Below are 23,434 nucleotides of genomic sequence, written 5' to 3' on the forward strand. Positions count from 1 at the left end.
GCTCCCCACTGTGTCACCGAGCTGCCCGAGAATAGCTCTAGTGAAGTAGAATCTGTGTGGGTTTAGCAACACCAGGGGGCAGGGAATGATAGTGGGAGTTGGAACATCAACCCCCAAACTGTGGTAGTAATATTGGGCAAGGCATTAAAAAGGAAATTAGAGACACAACTAATACAGGTAATGCTGTAATTATGGGCTATTTCAATCTGCATATAGATTGGACAAACCAACTCATTAGGAACAGCAGAGGGGAGGAATTCTTGGTGGTGTACGGGTTAGTTTTATGAATCAATACTTTGAGGCACCAACTAGAGAAAAGGCCATCCTTGACCTGGTTTGTGTAATCAGGAAGGAATAATTGAAATTTAGTGATTCTGGGTAATCCAAGATGGAGGACGGGAAAATTATCTGGCTGTACCAGCTGCTCCTTTTTTGAGGTGTTTTAAGTATTAGAGGTGATTTCCTCGAATTCCAGGGGCAACAATTACTGTTTAAAATGCTGTTGCATTGTTTTGGAACTTGGCCAGGAAAAAAACTCAAAACAACAGCACTTTAAAAAGGGAGTAAAACAGAGAACGGAAGCACATGGTGAGGTCAGTGCAGGAGAGAAAGAGAGAGAGAGAGAGAAAGAGAAAGAGAAAGAGAGAGAGAGAGAGAAAGAAAGAGAGAAAGAGAAAGAGAGAGAAAGAGAGAAAGAAAGAGAGAGAGAGAGAGAGAAAGAGAGAGAAAGAAAAAAACTCACATTGTTAACTGACAGAGTTAGCAGTTACTGCCTTTGCTGATGAATTTATGTATCGTGGACAGTGGAGTGTGTCTGGGAAAATGTAAAAAAACAGTGAAATTCACAACTGATCTTGGAGGAACCTGTTGGGAGAGGTGACAGCACAGAAACAGAGAAGGGGATGTTTAAGAGTGGCCTTAAAAGAAGTCTGCAGTAATGAGTAGAGTGGATTCTTTCTTGATTATATGTTTTATTGAGCTATGTCTCTTGTTGAAACTTAACATATAAGCCATAAGTATTAATTTAACTTGGACCAGTGTTTTGTAGAGGAATGAGAGAGTGCTATTTTCTGGATCTGCAGATTGAAAGAAGCAAAAATGGCCCTTAGTAGAGTGATATGCTCTTCTTGTCAGATGTGGGAGTTTAGGGAGAGTTTACATGTTACTGAAGATTATCGCTGCAATAAAAGCCATTGGTTGTGAATCTTATCAGATCAAATGGATCAGTTGGAGAGGCAGTAGAGGCAATGAGGAATTTACAAGAGCAAGAGGATGTGATGGATGGCAGTTAAAGGAAGGGGGGATATCTCAGATACAGTCACACAGATGGTTTCAGGAAAGGTAAGAGAGTTAGGCAGGTAGTGCAGGAATCTTCTGTGGCTATCCCCATTTCAAACAAGTATGCTGTTTCGGAAAATGTAGAGCGTGATGGATTCTCAGGGGAACGTAGCACGAACAGCCAAGTTACTGGTATTGAGACTGACTCTAATGTAATGGGAGGTATGTCAGGTTCCAAGGCATCGCTTGTCTTAGGGGACTCGCTAGTCCGAGGTACAGACAGACATTTCTGTGACCAGCAGTGAAAAATCAGAACGGTGCTTTGCTTCCCTGGTGCCAGGATCAAAGATGTCTCAGAGAGGGTGCTGAATGTTCTGCAGGGGGAGAGGGGCCAGCCGGAGGTCATTGTACACATTGGAACCAATGACATAGGAAGGAAAAAGGTTGAAATTTTGAATGGAGATTACAGTGAGTTAGGCAGGAATTTAAAAAGAAGGTCCTCGAGAGTAGTAATATCTGGATTACTCCCAGTGCTACATGCGAGTGAGGGCAGGAATAGGAGGTTAGAGCAGATGAATGCATGGCTGAGGAACTGGTGTATGGAAAAAGGATTCACATTTTTGGATCATTGGAAGCACTTTTGGGGTAGAGGTGACTTGTACAAGAAGGACTGATTGCACCTAAATTGGAAGAGGACAAGTATACTAGCAGAAAGATTTGCTCGAGCTGCTCGGTAGGATTTAAACTAGTATGGTGAAGGGGTGGGACCCAGGGAGATAGTGAGGAAAGATTTCAATCTGAGACTGGTACAGTTGAGATCAAACATGAGTCAAACAGTCAGGGCAGGCAGGAACAGAGCAGAGAACAAGGTAGGACTGATAAATTAAACTGCATTTATTTCAATGCAAGAGGCCTAACAGGGAAAGCAGATGAACTCAGGACATGGTTAGGAACATGGGACTGGGATATCATAGTAATTACACAAACATGGCTCAGGGATGGACAGGACTGGCAGCTTAATTTTCCAGGATACAAATGTAACAGGAAGGATAAAAAGGGAGGCAAGAGAGGAGGGGGAAAGTGGCCTTTTTGATAAGGGATAGCATAACAGCTGTATGGAGGGAGGATATTCCCAGAAATACATTCCGGGAAGTTATTTGGGTGGGACTGAGAAATAAGAAAGAGATGATCACCTTATTGGGATTGTATTATAAACCCCTTCATAACCAGAGGGAAATTGACAAACAAATTTGTAAGGAGATCTCAGTTATCTGTAAGAATAATAGGGTGGTTATGGGAGGAGATTTTAAATTTCCAAACAGAGACTGGGACTGCCATAGGGTTAAGGGATTAGATGGAGAGGAATTTGTTAAGTGTGTTGAAGAAAATTTTCTGATTCAGTACGTGGCTGTACTTACTGGAGAAGGTGCAAAACTTGACCTACTCTTGGGAAATAGGACAAGGCAGGTGACTGAGGTGTCAGTGGGGGAGCACTTTGGGGCCAGCGAACATAATTCTATTCGTTTTAAAAGAGTGATGGAAAGAGATAGACCAGATCTAAAAGCTGAAGTTCCAAGTTGGAGGAAGGTGAATTTTGACGGTATTAGGCAAGGACTTTCGAACACTGATTGGGCACAGATGTTCGCAGGTAAAGTGGTGGCTGGAAAATGGGAAGCCTTCAGAAATGCGGTAATGAGAGCCCAGAGAATGTATATTCCTGTTAGTGTAAAAGAAAAGGCTGGTAAGCATAGGGAATGCTGGATGACTAAAGAAATTGAGGGTTTGGTTAAGACAGACAGGTACAGACAGGATAGATCGATTGAATCCTTAGAAGAGTATAAAGGCAGTAGGAGTAAACTGAAGAGTGAAATCAGGAGCGCAAAAAGGGAACATGAGATAGCTTTGGCAAATAAAATTAAGGAGGATCCAAAAGGCTTTTACAGATACATTAAGGACAAAAGGGTAACGAGGGACAGAATAGGGACCCTCAAACCCTCAAAAGGCAAGGTAGCCTTTATGTGGAGCAGCAGGAGATAGGGTGATACTAAATAAGTATTTTGCATCAGTGTTTACTGTGGAAAAGGACATAGAAGTTATAGAACGTAGGGAAATAGGTGGTGACATTTTGTAAAATGTCCATATTACCGAGGAGGAAGGGCTGGATATCTTGAAATGCATAAAAGTGGCTAAATCCCCAGAACCTGAACAGTTGTACCCTAGAACTCTTTAGGAAGCTAGGGAAGAAATTGCTGGGCCTCTTGCTGAGATATTTTTATCATCAATAGTCACAGGTGAGGTGCTGGAAGACTGGAGGTTGATTAATGCGGTGCCACTGTTTAAGAGAGGTGGTAAGGACAAGCCTGGGGACTACAGACCAGTGAGCCTGATGTCGATGGTGGGCAAGTTGTTGGAGGGAATCCTGAGGGACAGGATGTACATATATTTGGCAAGGCAAAGACTGATTAGGGGTAGTCAACATGGCTTTGTGCGTGGGAAATCATGGACAGTGAAGAAGGTTACCTCAGATTACAATGCACTGAAAATGTGTTGCTGGAAAAGCGCAGCAGGTCAGGCAGCACCCAAGGAGCAGGAGAATCGATGTTTCGGGCATGAGCCCTTCATCAGGAATTCTTCAGATTATAATGGGATCTTGATTAGATGGGCCAATGGGCTGAGAAGTGGCAATGGAGTTTAATTTAGATAAATGTGAGGTGCTGCATTTTGGGAAAACAAATCTTAGCAGGACCTATACACTTAATGGTAAGGTCCGAGGGAGTGTTGCTGAACAAAAAGACCTTGGAGTGCAGGTTCATAGCTCCTTGAAAGTGGAGTTGCAGGTAGATAGGATAGTGAAGAAGGTGTTTGGTATGCTTTCCTTTATTGGTCAGCGTATTGAGTACAGGAGTTGGGAGGTCATGTTGCAGCTGTACAGGACATTGGTTGGGCCACTGTTGGAATATTGCATGCAATTCTGGTCTCCTTCCTATCGGAAAGATGTGAAACTTGAAATGGTGCAGAAAAGATTTACGAGGATGTTGCAAGGTTGAATAGGTTGGGGCTGTTTTCCCTGGAGTGTCAGAGGCTGAGGGGTGACCTTAGAGAGGTTTACAAACTCATGAGGGGCATGGATAGGATAAATGGACAAAGTATTTTCCCTGGTGTCGGGGGAGTCCAGAACTAGAGGGCATAGGTTTAGGGTGAGAGGGGAAAGATATAAAACAGACCTAAGGGGCAACCTTTTCACGCAGAGGGTGGTACGTGTATGGAATGAGCTGCCAGAGGAAGTGGTGGAGGCTGGTACAATTGCAACATTTAAAAGGCATCTGGATGGGTATATGAACTGGAAGGGTTTGGGTTGGGATATCTGGTTGGCATGGACGGGTTGGACCGAATGGTCTGTTTCCGTGCTCTTCATCTCTGTGACTCTGTGACTCTAGTTTTATGTAGGCTGTTCAGAAAGAGTGACCACAAAAGGGTAAAATTCTTCATTAAGATGGAGAGAGCAATGGTTGTTTCTGAGACTGTGGCCCTGAATTTACATAAAAGAAATTATGATGGTGTGAGATACAAGCTGACCATGATAATTTGGGGATTGTTATTTAAAGGGATGGTAGTGGTTAGGCAATGACAAACATTTAAACAGAAAAACAGCAAAATGTATTGATATCTGGAATGGAATTAAAACAGGAACCGTATAACGCCCTGGTTAACAAGGGAAATTAGGGTAGTATAAAATCTACTCCACACCAAAATTGGCCAGAAAACCAAAGATCAGAGGATTGGAAAGACCTTTGGCCCTTGCAACAGGAGAAATAGAGACAGATTAAGAAGGGCAAAACAGAGTATGTGAGTAATCTTAAAGGAAACATACAAGCTCATAGTAGAAGCTTCTTGGAGTATGTTAAGAGAAAAAGGATGAATAAACATGAACATAGGTCCCCTGCAGTCAGGAACAAGAGAACTTATAATAGGAAACAATTAATGACATACTTTAGTTCAATCTTCACAAAGAAAGAAAACAAACAACTTCCCAAAAGATGGGGGACACAAGGACAAATGAAAAGGAGGAATTGAAAGGAAGAAGTCTTCTTAGGGAAATGTTACTGGGGAAGCAGATCGGAGAAAAGGCAGATCAATCCCAGGGCCTGATAACCTTCATCACAGAGAGGTTTAGAATGTGGCCCTGGAAAATACAGATGTGCTCGAGGTTATCTCCCATAATCCTCTCAACTCTGGAACAGTTCCTATGGATTGGAGAGTAGTTAATGTAACTGAGGAGAATCATCAAATGTTGTCTTTTCCTGAGATGAATTAATGTTCAGAGGTTTTACACAATGTTGTGGTCTTCTCCACTAAGGTATTGTCACCGTCAGATATTCAAGTTACTGCTGTGTCCTCAGGGATATCCAGGTCTTTATTTGGCAAACTTATTGTGGATCTTCAAACAATGTTGTCTCTGACACATTTGTTCAGGTTGCCAAGTGTTGATCTGCATATGACATCATCTGTCATCTGTACAGTGTAGGAAACTGGTCCAATCTGTGCTATAATGATGGTCGATATCTACTTCACACCAGTGGTATAATTCCTCACCAACACTAGTTGAGCTTTTTGTAAAACCCTGTGTTTGTCCTTGTTCTCTCATTGGAAACCCTGATTCTGCTGTTTCCCATCAACAATGTCCTGTGTAATGGGTGGTTCCAGCAAATCAAATGACCCATGACCTTTCCAGCCATTCCCATGGGGGTAAGGCAGTAATGGAGGTCGGTTGAGGCTCTTGTAGAAGCAGCACATATTCCCACCTTCTCCTCAATTTCAGAGTCGAGCCCTGGTCCCAAAATTAGTTTCTGGTTGTCTCCTTTGTTCTGACAATGCCACAGTGGCCTTCATGTAGTTGATTTAACACACAGTTCCCTAACTGTGTTGGAATGGTGACCCACATTCCCCAGAGAAGATATTCTGCTTGTATGGATAGTTGTAGCTTCTGTGTGACATATGGCTTCAGTTCTGGTGTTGTTCCTGTGACTTTACCACGAAACACCACATCCGTCACTTTTGATAACAGTGGATCATTTCTGGTGCACTTCTTAATGTGTCCTGTCATTTCTGGAATGTTCTCTGTTTGTTCAAAGTAGAAGATGGCCACCTCAGGACTATTTGTATTCAACTTGTTTGGCAAAGATAATTGAAAGAGCCTTTGGGTTCCCACTTTGTGGAACATTGATGTGCTGTCTCCAAGAGTGACCCTGAGCTTCCAGTTGCCTGCCACATCAACACACCACTGCATTCCCATCCTAACATTCCTGTCTCAGGCCTGTTACAGTGAGGCTCAACACAAACTGGAGGAACATCATCTCATCGTCTGCTTGGGGACCTTACAGCCTTCAGGACTCAGTCTCCAGTTTAATAATTTTACAGCATGAACACCTCCTTCCCTTTCTGTTACTGAGCCCCACACACCCCAGATCCTGTCATGAAATGGGATGCTTTCAACACACTAGGAAGAAGAAAGCGGCAAACCCATTCTCACCAACTTAAAGTCCCCATTATCAACTCTCTGGCTTCTCTTATTCTTGGCTTACTGTAATCAGTCCTGTTGTTGACTGACATTTTCTCTCCCTCTCTCTCTCTCGGCCCTGTCTCCACCCATCCACTAACTCCAAGCTCTCCTCCCAACCCCACCCCTCCACCACCCCTGTCCCCAGCATAAATACCACCCTTTCCCACCTGCTATCAGTTCTGGAGAAGGGTCAAGGGACTTGAGTGGTTATCTCTGTTTTTGGTCCACAGATGCTGCCATTTCTGCTGAGTTTCTCCAGCAATTTTGGTTTTGTTTGTTCCAACAAATAGATCATTGATTAATGTATACGTCACTGCACAGCACACAGTTCTGGGTTAATAGTGACCTTAAATTAATCGCAGATGGGTACAATCCATCTTTCTTTCACACTGTCACAATGGCCATGGCCCAATCACTCACATTGATGGGTCAAGGACTCCCATCTTGACCAGTCTCTCTCATTCTGCCTCGACCTTTGCTCTGATTGTATGAGGCTGATCCATCAATGTAACATTCTGTTTGAATCTCATCTCATTCGACAATCGACCACATCCCATTGAAAACATTTTGTGAGGATCAGTCTCAGAATCTAACAAGGATTATGGGTAATCCAAGATGGAGGATGGGAAAAATTTCCAGCTGTAATAGGCTGCTCCTTTTTTGAGGTATTTTAGGTGTTGGAGGTGATTCCCTTGAATTCCAGGAGCAGCAATTACTGTTTATATGCTGCTGCATTGCAATGGAACCTTGGAGAAATAAAGTCAAAACAATAGCACTTTTAAAAGAGAGAAAAACAGACAATAGGCAGCACATGATCTGTGCGGGAGAGAGGGAGAGAGAGAGAAAGAAACCAACCCACACTGCTAACTGACCCAGCAGTGAACCTGCACAGTTACTGCCTTTGCTGTTTGAATTCATGTATCACTGGACATCGGAGTGCGTCTGGGAAAATTAACAGTGAAATTCACACCAGCTCTTGAAGGAACCTGTTTGGGAGAGGTCACAGCACAGAAACAGATAAGTGGATAGTTTTAAGTATAGCCTTGCTGTCAATCTACAATAGTGAGTAGAGTGAGTTCTTTATTGATTATATGTTTTATTGAGATCTATCTCTGAAATCATAAGTGTCAAGTTAGCCTGGAGCAGTGTTTTGTAGAGGAAGAAGACGGTGCTATTTCTGGGTCTGTAGATTGAAAGAAGCAAAAATGGCCTTTAGTAGAGTGATATGGTCTTCTTGTCAGATGTAGGAGTTTAGGGCGAGTTTACATGTTACTGAGGAGTATATCTGCAGTAAATGCCATTGGTTACAAATCCTATCAGATCAAATGGATCAGTTGGAGCAATAGTTAGAGGCAATGAGGAAATTACAAGAGCAAAAGGATGTGATAGTTGGCAGTTATAGGAAGGAAGAAAAGTTGCAGATAGCATCACATAAATGGGTTAACTCTAGGAAAGGTAAGGGAGGTAGGCAGGTAGTTCAGGAGTTTTCTGTGGCTATCCCCATTTCAAACAGGTATGCTGTTTTGGAAAATGTAGGGGATGATGGATTCTCAGGGGAATGTAGCACGAACAGCCATGTTTCTGGTATCAAGACAGGCTCTAATGTAATTAGGGGTACACCGGTTTGCAAGCAACCAATTGTGTTAGGAGATGCTTTAGTCAGAGGCACAGGCAAATATTTCTGTGCCCAGAAGTGAAAAATCAGAATGGTGTGTTGCCTCTATGGTGCCAGGATCAAGGATGTCTCCGAGACAGTACAGAATGTTCTGTAGGGGAAGAGGGGCAAGCAGAAGGTCATTGTACACATTGGAACCAACGACAAGGATGAGATTCTGAAGGGATATTATAGAAAGTTAGGCAGGAATTTAAAAAGGAGGTCCTTGAGGCTAGTAATACCTGGATTACTCCCGGAGATATGAGCTAGTGAGGTAGGAAGAGGAGGATAGAGCAGTTGAATGCATGGCTGAGGAGCTGGTGTATGGAAGAAGGATTAACATTTTTGGATCATTGGTATCTCTTCTGGGGTAGAAGTGACCTGTACAAGAAGGATGGACTGCACCTAAATTGGAAGGGGACTAATATACTGGCAGGGAGATTTGCTGGAGCTGCTTGGGAGGATTTGAACAATTAAGGTGGGGGGGGGTGTGACCCAGGAAGATAGTGAGGAAAGAGATCATTTTGAGACTGGTACAGTTGAGAAAAGAAGCAAGTCTACCAGTCAGGGCAGGCAGGAACAAAGCAGAGAACAAGGTGGGACTGATAAATTTAACTGCATTTATTTCAATGCAAGGGGCCTAACAGGGAAGGCAGCTTAATGTTCCAGGATACAAATGCTACAGGAAGGACAGAAAGTGAGGCAAGAGAGGAGGGGTGTTTTTGATAAGGGATAGCATTACAGCTGTGCTGAGGGAGGATATTCCTGGAAATACATCCAGGGAAGTTATTTGGGTGGAACTGAGAAATAAGAAAGGGATGATCACCTTGTTGTGATTGTATTATAGACCCCCTAATAGTCAGCAGGAAATTGAGAAACAAATTTCTAAAGAGATTTCAATTATCTGTAAGAATAATAGGGTGGTTATGGTAGGGGATTTTAACTTTCCAAATGGAGACTGGGACTGCGACAGTGTTAAGGGTTTAGATGGAGAGGAATTTGTTAAGTGTGTACAAGATAATTTTCTGATTCAGTATGTGGTTGTACCTACGAGAGACGGTTTAAAACATGACCTACTCTTAGGACATAAGGGAGGGCAGGTGACTGAGGTGTCAGTGGGGGAGCACTTTGGGGCCAGTGACCATAATTCTATTAGTTTTAAAATAGTGATGGAAAAGGATGTGGGCAGCACGGTGGCACAGTGGTGAGCACTGCTGCCTCACAGTGCGAGAGACCTGGGTTCAATTCCTGCCTCAGGCAACTGTCTGTGTGGAGTTTGCACATTCTCCCTGTGGGTTTCCTCCCACAGTCTAAAACTGTGCAGGTCAGGTGAATTGGCCATGCCAAATTGTCCATAGTGTTAGGTGAAGGGGTAAACGTAGGGGAATAAGTCTGGGTGGGTTGCTGTTTGGAGGGTCAGTGCGGACTTGTTGGACTGAAGGGTCTCTTCCACTCTATACGTAATCTCATCTAAAGGAGTCTAATCTAAAAGTGTAAGTTCTAAATTAGAGGCAGGCTAGTTTTGATGGTATTAGGCAAGAATTTTCAAAATTTGATTGGGGCCAGATGTTCGCAGGTAAATGGATGGCTGGAAATCGGGAAGCCATCAGAAATGAGAAAACGAGACTCCAGAGAGAAAACGATATTCCTGTTGGGGTGAAAGGAAAGGCTGGTAGGTACAGGAGAAACTGAGGGTTTGGTTAAGAAAAAGAAGGAAGCATATATAAGGGATAGACAGGATAGATCGAGTGAATCCTTAGAAGAGTATGAAGGCAGTAGGAGTTTACTGAAGAGGGAAATCAGGAGGGCAAAAAAGGGACATGAGATAGCTTTGGCAAATAGAGTTAAGGAGAATCCGAAGGGCTTTTACAGATACATTAAGGACAAAAGGGTAACTAGGGAGAGAATAGGGCCCCTCAAAGATCAGCAAGGCGGCCTTTGTGTGGGGCCGCGGGAGATACTAAACGAGTATTTTGCATCAGTGTTTACTGTGGAGAAGGACTTGGCAGAAATAGATGGTGACATCTTGAAAAATGTCCACATTATAGAGAAGGAATTGCTGGATGTCTTGAAATGTATAAAAGTGGATAAATCCCCAGGACTTGATCAGGTGTACCCTAGAACTCTGTGGGAAGCTAGAGAAGTGATTGCTGGGACCTGTGCTGAGATATTTGTATCAGCGATAGTCACAGGTGGGGTGGCAGAAAACTGGAGGTTGGCTAACGTGGTGCCACTGTTTAAGAAGGGTGGTAAGGACAAGCCAGGGAATTATAGACCAGTGAGCCTGACGTCAGTGGTGGGCAAGTTGTTGGAGGGAATCCCGAGGGACAGCATTTACATGTATTAGGAAAGGCAAGAACTGATTCATGATAGTCAACATGGCTTTGTGTGTGGAAAATCATGTCAGATGAATTTGATTGAGGTTTTTGAAGAAGTAACAAAGAGGATTGATGAGGGCAGAGTGGTGGATGTCATCTATATGGACATCAGTAAGGCGTTCGACAAGGTTCCCCATGGGAGACTGATTAGTAAGGTTAGACCTCAGGAATACGGGGAGAACTAGCCATTTGGATACAGAATTGGCTTGAAGGTTGAAGGCAGAGGGTGGCGGTGGTGGATTATTTTTCAGACTGGAGGCCTGTGACCAGTGGAGTGCCATAAGGATCGGTACTGGGTCCATTACTTTTCACCATTGGTATAAATGGTTTGAACATTGAAAGTGTGGTTAGTAAGTTTGCAGATAACACCAACATTGGAGGTGTAGCGGACAGTGGTCACTACACCTCAGATTACAATGGGATCTTGACCAGATGGGCCAATGGGCTGAGGAGTGGCAGATGGAGTTAATTTAGATAAATGCGAGGTGCAGCATTATAGAACATAGAACATAGAAGAATACAGCGCAGTACAGGCCCTTCGGCCCTCGATGTTGCGCCGATCAAAGCCCACCTAACCTACACTAACCCACTATCCTCCATATGCCTATCCAATGCCCGCTTAAATACCCATAAAGAGGGAGAGTCCACCACTGCTACTAGCAGGGCATTCCATGAACTCACAACTCGCTGAGTCAAGAACCTACCCCTAACATCTGTCCTATACCTACCACCCCTTAATTTAAAGCTATGCCCCCTTGTAATAGCTGACTCCATACGTGGAAAAAGGTTCTCACGGTCAACCCTGTCTAAACCCCTAATCATCTTGTACACCTCTATCAAGTCACCTCTAAACCTTCTTTTCTCCAATGAAAACAACCCCAAATGCCTCAGCCTTTCCTCATAGGATCTTCCTACCATACCAGGCAACATCCTGGTAAACCTCCTCTGCACCCGTTCCAGTGCCTCCACATCCTTCCTATAATATGGCGACCAAAACTGCACACAATACTCCAGATGCGGCCGCACCAGAGTCTTATACAACTGCAACATGACCTCAGGACTCCAGAACTGAATTCCTCTACCAATAAAAGCCAGTACGCTATATGCCTTCTTCACCGCACTATTTACCTGGGTGGCAACTTTCAAAGATCTGTGTACATGGACACCAAGATCCCTCTGCTCATCCACACTACCAAGTATCCGACCATTAGCCCAGTACCCCATCTTTTTGTTACTCTTACCAAAGTGAATCACCTCACACTTAGCTACATTTGCCACCTTTCTGCCCAGCTCTGCAGCTTATCTATATCCCGCTGTAACTTGCCACATCCTTCGTCACTGTCAACAACTCCTCCGACTTTTGTATCATCCGCAAACTTGCTCACCCAACACTCTAACCCCTCCTCCAGGTCATTTATAAAAATGACAAACAGCAATGGTCCCAAAACAGATCCTTGCGGAACACCGCTAGTAACAGCACTCCAAGATGAACCTTTACCATCAACTATTACCCTCTGTCTTCTTCCAGCCAGCCAATTCCTAATCCAAACCTCCAACTCACCCTCAATGCCATACCTCCGTATTTTTTGCAGTAGCCTACCATGGGGAACCTTATCAAACGCCTTACTAAAATCCATATACACCACATCTACCGCTTTCCCCTCGTCCACCTCCTTAGTCACCTTCTCGAAGAATTCAATAAGGTTTGTGAGGCACAACCTGCCCTTCACAAAACCATGCTGACTATCCTTGATCATATTATTCCTATCCAGATGTTCATAAATCCTATCCCTTGCAATTCTCTCTAAGACTTTGCCCACAACAGAAGTGAGACTCACCGGCCTATAGTTACTAGGGCTGTCCCTACTCCCCTTCTTGAACAAGGGAACCACATTTGCTCGCCTCCAGTCTTCTGGCACTATTCCTATAGACAACGAGGACATAAAAATCAAGGCCAATGGCTCTGCAATCTCCTTCCTTGCTTCCCAGAGAATCCTAGGATAAATGCCATCAGGCCCAGGGGACTTATCTATTTTCACCCTTTCCAGAATTTCCAACACCTCTTCCCTACATACCTCAAAGCCATCCATTCTACATAATTGTGACTCAGTATTCACATCGGCAAAAATGTCCTGCTCCTGAGTGAATACTGACAAAAAGTATTCATTCAGTGTCTCCCCAATTTCTTCAGCCTCCACATGCAACTTCCCACTACTATCCTTGACTGGATCTATTCCTACCCTAGTCATTCTTTTATTCCTGACATACCTTTAGAAAGCCTTAGGGTTTTCCCTAATCCTACCAACTAAGGACCTTTCATGTCCCCTCCTTGCTGCTCTTAACTCTCTCTTCAGGTCCTTCCTGGCCACCTTATAACTCTCAATAGCCCCAATTGAACCTTCACGCCTCATCTTTACATAAGCCGCCCTCTTCCATTTAACAAGGGATTCCAATTCCTTATTAAACCACGGCTCCCTCACAAGACCCTTTCCTCCCTGCCTGACAGGTACATACTTATCAAGGACACTCAATAGTTGCTCCTTGAACAAGTTCCACACATCAATTACGCCCTTGCCTTGAAGCCTAATTTTCCAAGCCACGCATCCTAAGTCATGCCTCACTGCATCATAATTTCCCTGCCCCCAGCTATAACTCTTACCCTGCAATGCACACTTATCTCTCTCCATCACTCAAGGAAAAGTCACCGAATTGTGGTCACTGTCCCCAAAGTGCTCACCTACCTCTAATTCTAACACCTGGCCTGGTTCGTTACCCAGGACCAAATCCAGTATGGCCTCACCTCTTGTTGGCTTATCTACATATTGTGTCAGGAAACCCTCCTGCACACATTGGACAAACACTGAGCGGCACGGTGGCACAGTGGTTAGCACTGCTGCCTCATAGCGCCGGAGACCCGGGTTCAATTCCCGCCTCAGGCGACTGACTGTGTGGAGTTTGCACGTTCTCCCCGTGTCTGCGTGGGTTTCCTCCGGGTGCTCCGGTTTCCTCCCACAGTCACAAAGATGTGCAGGTCAGGTGAATTGGCCATGCTAAATTGCCTGTAGTGTTAGGTGTAGGTGTAGGTGTAGGGGTATGGGTATGGGTGGGTTACGCTTCGGCGGGGCGGTGTGGACTTGTTGGGCCGAAGGGCCTGTTTCCACACTGTAAGTAATCTAATCTAATCTAATCTAATCTAATCTAACGAACTTGAGCTATAGCTTTCCCAATCAATATCAGGAAAGTTAAAGTCCCCCATAACAACCACCCTATTACTTTCACTCTTCTCCTGAATCATCCTCGCAATCCTTTCTCCTACGTTTCTAGGACTATTAGGAGGCCTGTAAAAGACTCCTAACAGGGTGACCTCACTTTTCCTATTCATAACCTCAGCCCAAACTACCTCAGATGGCGAGTCTTCATCCATCGTCCTTTCCACCGCTGTAATACTATCTTTGACAAGCAATGCCACACCTCCCCCTCGTTTACCCCCACTTCTGACCCTACTAAAACATTTAAACCCTAGAACCTGCAACAGCCAATCCTGTCCCTGCTCTACCCATGTCTCCGTAATAGCCACAACATCGAAGTCCCAGGTACCAACCCATGCTGCAAGTTCACCTACCTTATTTCGTATACTTCTGGCATTAAAGTATACACACTTCAAGCCACCTTCCTATTCACAGGCACCCTCCTTTGAGATTGATGCCATGTTCCTAACCTCCCTACACTCCAGGTCCTGCACCCTAAAGCTACAGTCTAGGTTCCCATGCCCCTGCAGAGTTAGTTTAAACCCCCCCCACCCAAGAGCACGAGCAAACCTCCCCCCAAGGATACTGGTGCCCCTCAGGTTCAGGTGTAGACCATCCTGTTTATAGAGGTCCCACCTTCCCCAGAAAGAACCCCAGTTATCCAAATACCGGAATCCCTCCCTCCTGCACCATCCCTGTAGCCACGCATTTAACTGTTCTCTCTCCCTATTCCTCGACTCTCTATCACGTGGCACGGGAAACAAACCAGAGACAACAACTCTGTTCGTTCTAACTCTGAGCTTCCAACCTAGCTCCCTAAAAGCCTGCCTAACATCCTCAGCCCTCCTCCTACCTATGTCGTTGGTGCCAACGTGGACCACGACTTCAGGCTGTTCCCCCTCCCCCTTAAGGACCCGGAAAACACGATCAGAGACATCACGTACCCTTGCACCTGGGAGGCAACATACCAAACGTGAGTCTCTCTCGCCCCCACAAAACCGCCTATCTGTGCCCCGAACTATCGAGTCCCTAATTACTATTGCTTTGCTCTTCTCCACCCTTCCCTTCTGAGCAATGGGGACAGGCTCCGTGCCAGAGGCCTGAGCCCCATTACTTACCCCTGGTAAGTCATCCCCCCCACAAGTATCCAAAACGGTATACTTGTTCTTGAGGGGAACGGCCGCAGGGGGTCCCTGCACTGGCTGCTTCCTCCCAGTCCCCCTCACTGTCACCCATCTGTCTGCAATCTTTGGAGTTACTACTTCCCTAAAGCTCCGATCTATGACCCCCTCTGCCTCCCGAATGATCCGAAGTTCATCCAACTCCAGCTCCATTTCCCTAACACGGTCTTGGAGGAGCTGGAGATGGGTGCACTTCCTGCAAGTGTAATCAGCAGGGACGACCATGGCATCCCTCACCTCATACATGTTGCAGGAGGAACATTGCACTGCCTTCACTGCCATCCCTCTAAAAGTAACCTTTTAAAAAAAAACACTGGGTCTAAAGAATAGAACAATCAAAATGCAGCACTTACCTCCTTCCCACAACGGGTCTTATTATTAGGTTAGAGGAGGAGAGCGGGTGGGAGGCACTACCTCTGTAGTTCCTCGGATTCTTCTCCTGCGTGCTTTTATCGGGAAAATCTTACCCAGTTAAGCTTACGCTATACCTGCTTCCGGGTCTTGGCTGCCTCTCTGGTCTTCGTCACTTCCCCCTGCTGCTCCCGCTCTTTCTGTGAAGAGAGAAAAAAAACACCGCTGCCCGCTACCGGTAAGTAATTTTAAAACAAACTGTCTTATCTTCGCTGCTGCTCGCATTGTTGGAAAGCAAATCATAGCAGGACTTATACACTTAATGGTAAGGTCCTAGTGAGTGTTGCTGAACAAAGAGACCTTAGAGTGCAGGTTCATCGGTCCTTGAAAGTAGAGTTGCAGGTAGATAGGATAGTGAAGAATGCATTTGGTATACTTTCCTTTATTGGTCAGAGTATTGAGTATAGGAGTTGGGAGGTCATGTTGCAGCTGTACAGGACATTGGTTAGGCCACTTTTGGAATATTGTCTGCAATTCTGGTCTTCTTCCGATTGGAAGAATGTTGTGCAACTTGAAAGAGTTCAGAAAAGATTTACAAGGACGTTGCTAGGGTTGGAGGGTTTGAGATATAGAGAGAGGCTGAACAGGCTGGGGCTGTTTTCCCTGGAGTGTTGGAGGCTGAGGGATGACCTTATAGAGGTTTATAAAATCATGGGGGACATGGATAGGATAAATAAACAAAGACTTTTCCCTGGGTGGGGGAGTCCAGCATAGGTTTAGGGTGGGAGGAGAAAGATATGAAAGAGACCTAAGGGGCAACTTTTTCACCCAGAGGGTGGTGCATGTATGATTTGAATTGCCAGAGGAAGTGGTGGTGTCTGGTAAAATTACAGCATTTAAAAGGCATCTGGATGGGTATATATGAATAGGAAGGGTTTAGAGGGATATGAGCTGGGTACTGGCAGGTTGGACTAGATTATGTTGGGATATCTAGTTGGCTTGGATGAGCTGTTCTGAAGAGTCTGTTTCGGAGCTGTACATCTGCATGACTCTGTGATTCTAAGTGATTCACTTCTGTCCAGTTGAGTTTGACTTTCTCCAACTACATTCTTCACAATAAAGCTGGAACATTTCCTTTGACAATGTGTAAGGGCAAAATTTCAGCCTGACCCTATAAGGGAACATTCACATTGACACAATCAACTGCACCCATTAAATGTTTCTTTTTTTGCTGCAGTTTGAATGTTTAGTTTCTATATCCCAGCGAGATGCTGCTGTCTGACCTGTTTTACCACATCAATGGCAAATGTGGGAGTGGGTCATCGAAAAGGAAAAAGATATTCATGGTTTAAAATTGTTGACCTTGGGATTGAGTCCTGAAGGTGGTAATGTTTTGAGTTTGTTTTGGTGATTGTCTCTCAGCCACCATTTTGTGAACTTTCTCAACCGCCATTTTACAAGCCCTCATATTTCAGCTTGAGTGGCAATGATCTAGTGGTATTATTGCTGGGCTATTAATCCAGCATTGCAAGTAAAATTTTGGGGGCCAGGATTCAAATCCTGCCAAAGCAGTTAGTGGAATTTAAATTTGATTAAGAGTCTATGACTGTGCAATCATTGTAGATATTTGAGATAAACCCATCTGGTTCACTAACGTGCTTTAGGGAAGGAAACTGTCATCCTCACCTGGTCTAGCCTACATGTGACTCCAGACCCACAACAATGTGGTTAACTCTTAACTATCCTCTGGGCAATTAGGGATGGGCAATAAATGCAGGCCGAGCCAGTGACATATTCATTCTGTGAATGGATGTTCAAAAAGGCTTAGCTGTTGAGGTTTCTTATCTGCTGGTTCCATAGAAACTGCTATTTCCAGTGCTTTCTTTAAATCTCAGTTCCTTTCTGTCAGTAATGACTTCTGGATTGTATCAAATCTTAAACTACACACCAGTCTGTCTCTGATTGCATCATTTAAGTTGTCTCCTAATTCACAACATTCTGCTAATGGCTTTGAAGTTGCGACAAACTGGGAGACAGATTCCCCATCTTGCTGGTTATCTTTATGGAATCTGAACCTTTGAGCAATTCCCAATGATTTCAGTGAAATTGGTTCTGTAGGATTCCTATTAATTCTTTTTAAGTTTTGGAACCCGGCTTCTCTGGCTGTGGCAGGACTATATTAACTGGAGTTCAGAACAATGAGGGGGAATCTCTTTGAAACCTTTAAGTTTCTAACAGGTGTTGATGGGGGTGTTTCAGGAAAGATGTTCCTCACAACCAGGGCATCCAGGACCAGCCGTCACTATCGAAGGAAACAGGTTAGGCCTCTTAGGGCAGAGATGAGAAGAAATTTCTTCACCCATAGAGTGGGAGGCCTATGGCATTCTCTGCCACAAGAAAGCATTGAGACCAACACATTGATAACTTTCAAGAAAGAGGGAGACATTGTTCTTCAGTACAGGGAGAGAAAGGCATCAGGGAACTGAGTTGGATGATCAGCCTTAATCATGCAGGCTCAAGGGGCCCAATGTTTGTGTGTGTCCTTAATTTACAAAGGTTATCGATGGGAGGTGGGAGTGAGGAGGTGAGGCCACAAACAGGTCAGCCATTTTGTTTTCAAATGGTAGAGTAGGCAACAGGGGCCGAATGACCTACCCCTGTCCCTAATTCGTATGTTCATGTGCCTTCACAACCTTCAGTACAGTCAACAGACCAGTTAAAGTTGCAGCAGATTGATGAAAAGATTTGCTTCAAATTTATTTTTAGCAAAGACGTTGGATTAAAGCTTTCAATAATTTATTCCACACACTTTCATTTCAATCCATTTGTGTTTAAATGCAGAATGATGGATTTGGTGATATTTGGCTTACTCGATGGGCTGAATGGCCTACTCCTGTGCCTATTTCCTGTGTTTCTAGGTCAAAAACAGCCGAAGGGTGGCTCACCAGGGAGCACAGATTTAGGAAAAAAAAGTCAGAGGTGACATGAGGAGAAATATTTTTATTTGATCTCCAGTTAGACTCTGAAATTCAGTGACTGACAGTGTAGTCGGTACATATTCAACACTAAATTTTAAAATGGCATTGAATAAATAATTGAAGGAGAAAAGATTGCCAGAAGCTGAGTCTGTGCTGTTTGACTCTATGAGGACAGAGCAAAGGAGGGCATGCTCTTTAAACCATCAGTGACAGATTTGTTGGATTGAATGGCCTTATCCTGTGGTTTCATTCTGGATTCAGGAGTTTCAGTCTGAGTTTTCCTCTCCAGTTGCAGTTCTCTGTCGCTGGTTCCTTATCACCTTGTATCTTGTTAGCAAGTAAAGCTATTGTGAATGCAATGGGAGTGTCAGCAGGCGTGTTTTCTTCCAGATGGATGCATGATGGGGCAAGGTTCAAGTACATTGTTTCGCTGAATGAACAGTTCTTTGAAGATTGTCAGAAATACTTAGAGTCATAGAGTCATTGGGATCTACAGCACAGAAACAGACCCTTCAGTCCAAATCGACCATGTCTACCAGATATCCCAACACAATCTAGTCCCACCTACCAGCACCTGGTCCATATCCCTCCAAACCCTTCGTATTCATATACCCATCCAATTACCTTTTAAATGTTGAAATCATACAAGCCTCCATCACTTCCTCTGGCAGCTCGTTCCAATCACGGACCACCCTTTGTGTGAAAACGTTGCCCCTGAGGTCTCTTTTATATTTCTCCCCCTCTCAGCCTAAACCTATGCCCTCTCATTCTGGACTCCACTACCCGGGGTAAAAACCTGGTTTATTTATCCTAGCCATGCCCCTTATAATTTTATAAACCTCGATAAGATCACCCCTCAGCCTCCAACGCTCCAGGGAAAACAGCCCCAGCCTATTCAGCCTCTCCTAATAGCTCAAATCTTCAAATCCTGGCAACCCCCTTCTAAATCTTTTCTGAACACTTCCAAGTTTCACAACATCCTTCCAATAGGAAGGAGACCAGAATTGCATGCAATATTCCAAAAGTGGCCTAACTAATGTTCTGTACAGCTGCAACATGACCTCCCAACTCCTGTACTCAGGACCCTGACCAACAAAGGAAACCATACCAAACCCCTTCTTCATTATCCTATCTCGCTGTGACTCAAGTTTCAAGGAGCTATGAACATGCACTCCAAGGTTTCTTAGTTCAGCAACACTCCCTAGGACTTTACCATTAATTGGATAAGGAGAAAGTGAGGACTGTAGGTACTGGAGATCAGAGTTGAGAGTGTGTTGTTGGAAAAGCACAGCAGGATAGGCAGCATCTGAGGAGCAGGAAAATTGACGTCTCAGGCCAAAGGTGAATGAGGCTCGTGGGCTGATGCTGAGAGATAAATGGGAGGGGGTGGGGTTAGGGGAAGGTCGCTGAAAGCGATAGGTGGATAAAGGTGAGGGAGAAGGTGATAGGTCGGGGGGGACTGATCGACAGGTTGAGAGGGGAGTGCCGAGTTGGAGGTTTGGGACTGGGATAATTTGGGTGGAGGGGAAATGAGAAAGCTGTTCAAATCCACAGTTATCCCATGTGGTTGCAGGGTCCCAAGGAGGAATGTGAGGTGGTCCTCTGGAACGATCGCTCCCAACGTACAAGGACAGAACCCCCCAGTCCTCACCTTTTACCCCACCAACTTCCATGTACATCACATCATCCTCTGCCAATTCCGCCACCTCCAAAGATATATTTCCCTCCCTACCCCTATCAGCGTTCTAGAAACACCATTTCCTCCATGACTCCCTCATCAGGTCCACACTCCCCCCCCCACCAGCCCACACCCCAGTCCTAGCACCTTTCCCTGCCACCACAGGAGGTGCAAAACCTGCACCCACACCACTCCCCTCACCTCTGTCCAAGGCCCCAAAGGATCCTTCCACATCCATCAGAAATTTACCTGTTCCTCTACCAATGTTCGCCCCGGCATCCATTGCAGCCAGTGTGGTCTCCTTTACTTCGGGGAGACAGGACACCTTCTTGCAGATCGTTTCAGAGAAGATCTCACAGACATCTGCACCCACCAACCCCACCGCCCCATGGCTGAACACTTCAACTCCCCCTCCCACTCCATCAAGGACATGCAGGTCCTGGGCCTCCTCCACGACGAAACCATTACCACCCGATGCCTAGAGGAAGAATGCCTCATATTCTGCCTTGGGACCCTACAACCACACAAGATAAATGTGGAATTCAACAGCTTCCTCATTTCCCCTCCCCCAACATTATCCCAGTCTCAAGTCTCCAACTTGGCACCTCCCTCCTGACCTGTCCATCACTTCCCCCCCCCCGACCTATCACCTTCTCCCTCACTTTCATCCACCAATCGATTTTTCAGCTACCTTCCCCCAACCCCACCCCCTCCCATTTATGTCTCAGCCCCAGCCCACAAGCCTCATTCCTGATGAATGGTTTACGCCTGAAACATCGAATCTCCTGATCCTCGGATGCTTCCTGACCTGTTGTGCTTTCCCAGCAACACATTCTCGACATTAGGTGTATAAGTCCTGCCCTGATTTGCTTTCCCAAAATACAACACGTCACATTTATCTAAGTTAAACTCCATTTGCCTCTCCTCAGCCCAGTGGCTCATCTGATCAAGATCCTGCTGTAATCAAAGGTAACCCTCTTCTCCGTCCACTACATCTACAATGTTGGTGTCATCTGCAAACTTACTAACTATAACTCCTGAGCTCACATCCAAATCATTTATTGAAGATAATGTGAGTTAACAGAGTGACTGGGAGCGTAGATGGTGTTTGAGTGTTTGAAGAGGTGACCCAGCTGATGACAGAAAGATAACGAGATGAGTGAATCCTTGAGCAATGATAATGGTTCATATCTTATCTTGGGCACATGTTGGGACAGACTCAGACTTTGATTCCATCTGACCTGATGTTACTGTGAGATAGATCCTTTCACACATGCTCAGCAGCTGTTCTTAAAGTAAGGACCTAGTTAACCTTTGCTCTGCATCATCCCTCATCTTTATCCCGACTGACTGTACACTATTGACAGTATTTATACTTTCACTTTAGTGAGTACAGTTGTGGGTGGCACATTGTAGGAAGGACATGAATGCAGTGGAGAGAGTGCAGAAGTGATTTACAAGAGTGATCCAGAGATGAGGAACTTTGGTTATAAGATTGGATTGAAGAAGTTGTGACTGTTGTCTTTGGAGAAAGGAAGGTGAAAAGGAGATCTGATTGATGTTTTCAAAACCATGAGCTCGAGTAGACCAGGAGAAACTATTCCTGCTTGCAGAAGGAAGAAAAAATACAAAGGCATTGATTTGAAGTGATTTACAAAAGGTACAAGTGTGATATGAGACAAAAACATTCACTCAGCAAATAGTTCGGGTCTAGAATGTATTACCAAGGAGGTGTGGTGGAGCCAGGTTCAACTGAGACATTCAAGAGGATGGTGGGTCAGTATTTGGGCAGAAATAATGTACAAAGATATGGAGGATAAACAAGTGATTAGCACCAGGGAATGATGCTAATTTGAAGACCCAGGGGAGACATGACAGATGAATGGCCTTCTTCTATCCCCAAATCTGTACTTTACAGGAAAGTCTGCAATGTGGTTTCATTAAGCTCCTTGAATGTGTACAAAGATCTTCAGGAGATTGTAGTGAGCCAACACATGTCAAACTGATTCTCAGAGGCTCCATTAGAGGCTGTTTTCTCATTGTAATGTTTTAAGGTCAGTGTCTAACTAACTATCTGCCTCTTTTTTGTCTTTGTCCTCTATCTCCCTTGTTTGAGCTGTGACCATGGGACAAGGTCCCTGTCCCTCCCTGTCTGAGCTGTGACCATGGGACAAGGTCTCTGTCCCTCCCTGTTTGAGCTGTGACCATGGGACAAGGTCACTGTCCCTCCCTGTCTGAGCTGTGACCATGGGACAAGGTCTCTGTCCCTCCCTGTTTGAGCTGTGACAATGGGACAAGGTCCCTGTCCCTCCCTGTTTGAGCTGTGACCATGGGACAAGGTCTCTGTCCCTCCCTGTTTGAGCTGTGACCATGGGACAAGGTCTCTGTCCCTCCCTGTTTGAGCTGTGACCATGAGACAAGGTCTCTGTCCCTCCCTGTTTGAGCTGTGACCATGGGACAAGGTCTCTCTCCCTCCCTGTTTGAGCTGTGACCATGGGTCACGGTCTCTGTCCCTCCCTGTTTGAGGTATTAAATGGAGATCTATGATGGGTGAAGCTCTGAAGAAAGATATAATGTTTGAACCTGTAGTTTTATTATTTCATTTTCATTGAAAATTAAGACAGTCCATAGAATGTAACTTTTAACTTTACCTCATTTATTTTACACTATGTTATAACTACTGCAATGTTTACCTCTTGACTTTTTTCTTCCTTCCTACCTAGTTTTTCGGATTTTGTACCTCGGTATTCGTACCGAAGATGGCACTTTATGTGGAGACATGAAACATTTTTCTCTGTACTCCTGTATGTTTGTACTTGAGTACACGTGGCAAGGAAGCCAAAATCAAATCAAAACCAGTTCCCTGGTGTTTCCCTGTACATTGTCCTGAATGTGTCGAACTGTTGCATCAGTCAGCATTGAAAGCTCTCGATTTTGTGAGGTGTCTTGATGCTTAAAAAGGTCAACAGTGGGAATGAGCATCCAGCCCTCAAATCAGGGGGTGACTGGGCTGAATCATCAGGAACAGGGTTTGTAGCCCACACCCCTTCACTCCCCAACACTGAGTGTCTCTGTATTTCTGTTTCTGTCCCTATGTAAGGGGTTGCTGTGTCTCTCTGAACTCCCAT

General features: G+C 44.8%; 1 protein-coding gene across 1 annotated transcript in view; it reads left to right on the plus strand.

The window, feature by feature from the left end:
• The window catches only part of LOC140453127 (uncharacterized), a 91,804-nt gene that overhangs the window by 37,964 nt on the left and 30,406 nt on the right, over window positions 1–23,434 (plus strand). The gene's annotated exons all lie outside the window — the stretch shown is intronic.

Source organism: Chiloscyllium punctatum, chromosome 26, assembly GCF_047496795.1.
Source record: "Chiloscyllium punctatum isolate Juve2018m chromosome 26, sChiPun1.3, whole genome shotgun sequence".
NCBI lineage: Eukaryota > Metazoa > Chordata > Chondrichthyes > Orectolobiformes > Hemiscylliidae > Chiloscyllium > Chiloscyllium punctatum.